Source organism: Hyaena hyaena, unplaced genomic scaffold (genome assembly GCF_003009895.1).
Source record: "Hyaena hyaena isolate Hyena2069 unplaced genomic scaffold, ASM300989v1 scaffold_159, whole genome shotgun sequence".
Lineage (NCBI taxonomy): Eukaryota > Metazoa > Chordata > Mammalia > Carnivora > Hyaenidae > Hyaena > Hyaena hyaena.
The window spans coordinates 2,445,175-2,447,481 of NW_024080791.1; the positions used below are offsets into that span (position 1 = coordinate 2,445,175).

Consider the following 2,307-nt stretch of genomic DNA (forward strand, 5'->3'; position numbering starts at 1 on the left):
CTTTGAGCAAGTTAGTGACTTCTCTGTGCCTCACTTTCCCTTCTGTAAAACTGGCACAGTAATAGCTACCTCAGAGGATTTTTGTGACTTAACTGGATTATTGTGTGACAGGGCCTGGCTTATAGTTATCCCACATCTGGATTAGCTATTTTCTGCTTCTCTATTTTTTCTCTTTATCCTTAACAAATTTATTCTCTTCACGCTTCCTTCCCAGTGGCCCCTCAGATGTGGCTGTAGAGGACAATAGCAAAGCAGCATTTCTTAGAAAGTAGAGAAACCAGGGAAAATAAAGTAAAAACGACATCACCTCAGAGAGCTGTCATATTGGATAATGGTAAGACTTATTTTTCCTGCTTTGCTTTTCACATCTAACAGGATATGATATGTGCTCAGGATTTTGATATATATGTTTGTGTGCATGTGTTTCCCATTGTACATTTTTTCAAATGTGAATTTTTATTGAAGCTATCTTTTTATTTTTCTACCCTTATATAGTGGGTGTTTTGGGTTCCTCATAATGATGCTCCCAGAACTCACCACCACCACTTCTTATTCATTCTAGGCCCATAACATTATAGGCCTTATTCATTCAAGGCCCAACATAGTCCAGATGGAGCAACACAAGACCTGATTCCTCAAGAAATGGTGTGCACACAAAATGAGTTAGAAGAACTGCCAGTTATTAGTGGTAAAACTGAAAATCCCAATAAAGTCTGTAGTAGAGTTAAAGATATAGTACCAATGTTAAAATATTAGTTTCACAAATGTCCCATGATTAAGTAAGGTGTAAATATTTGGGAAAACTAGGTGAAGAATATACAGGAACTCTGTGTACTATCTTTGCACTTTTTCTATAAATTAAAACTATTCCTGTTTTTAAATTTTATAGAAAAATGTAAAAATTTTAAAAATAATCGAAGTTCTGATTCATACTGACCAGAGCCCAGGAAGCATGTAGAAAAATGAGTTCTATTTAGATCAAGAGGTCGAGAGGGCCAAATTCACTACATAAATGCACTCACTTAAGGTATCATGTCTAATATTTTGGCTTCAGCATCTGTTAATAATGTGTTAGGTTAGCCAAATGAAGCCTAGATTAAATGATGGCTTGTGGTTAATGAGGTCAGAATGTCAGAACTTTCCTGGAATACTATAAAGGAAGAAGTCTAAAGGCTCAGGGAAAAGAATAAGTTGAAATGGATCTATGAGGTTCAGTCTACCCTGCCACTGCCAAACCATCCCTTCATGTGGAACAAAAGGACATTGACTTCACCAAAGTGATTTGGGAGAAAGGCAATAACATCCTTAAAGAGCTCTGTGTTGGCTCTTCTCCATCGGCCAGAAATGGTGGTGGAGAACATTGCAATAGAAATGAGTTGCTGATCTCATTGAGAACAATAACTTCCTAAAATTAAGGTCAGGTGATAGGGTTAAACTAGCAGGGGTAGAAGGGTACAATTATTACAGACATGGAGTGAAAAAACAGTGTTTTGAACTGCAGTGATCGTAGTAATGGCTCATTGACTACAGGGTCCCAAGAAACGTAAATGATAAGCAGCTATTAAGGTACCATTTAACATATATAGGAGGAAAATGTCTAGATATTCTGGGCAGAAAAGTAAATTACCATAGTGGAGAATCACAGACTCTTACTTAGCTCCCAGACCAAACCAACTCCCAGACTTCAAGTGAGAGAGTCTGGCAACATGAGAACAGAAAGATACTATTAATTTTCCCCTGTAGCCTGCCCCAGGGGGACCAGTGCCCTTGTCCAGATTTACACTGCCCTTGGGAGAGGAAAACAACAACCAGACCTTCTGGCAATATTTAGACAGTAATTCTAAGTTTTTGCTGTTTGAGTTTGATGCCTATAAACCCAAAATGCCACCATAATCTGCTAAGCAGAATAGGGCTCATAGAGTTTAGCCTGAATCTAATAGTAGGTCCAAGAAGAGGTGGGCCTATCCTATGGGTATTTCTCCTGTCCTAGCTTGTATAGTATAAATAGATATGCTTAGTAACTGGAGAAACCCAGTATTGGTTCCTTGAGGACAAATAGGGCTTTTATGCTAGAAAGGGCCAAATCGTAGCATCTGAACCTATATGACACAGACACAAAGAAAGTAAACTAAAAGGAAAATTACACCTCAGGATGAATTCCAGACATTAGTACCACCATTGAAAGCCTGAGACATGCAAAACTGGTGATTCCTAACATATTCTCATTTAACTTGGCATTTTTGCTAGGGCAAAAGTCATTGGCTCTTGGAGAATAAAATGGTAATGCTAAAGAAAGTTACATTTTCA

At 38.0% G+C, this 2,307-nt stretch overlaps 1 long non-coding RNA gene across 1 annotated transcript; it reads left to right on the plus strand.

Moving 5' to 3' along the window:
• The first annotated feature begins 218 nt into the window (after positions 1-218).
• Positions 219-729, plus strand: LOC120236710. The gene is made up of 2 exons (XR_005529746.1): positions 219-334; positions 563-729. It is a non-coding gene; the product is annotated as an uncharacterized LOC120236710 (long non-coding RNA).
• Positions 730-2,307: the final 1,578 nt, after the last annotated feature.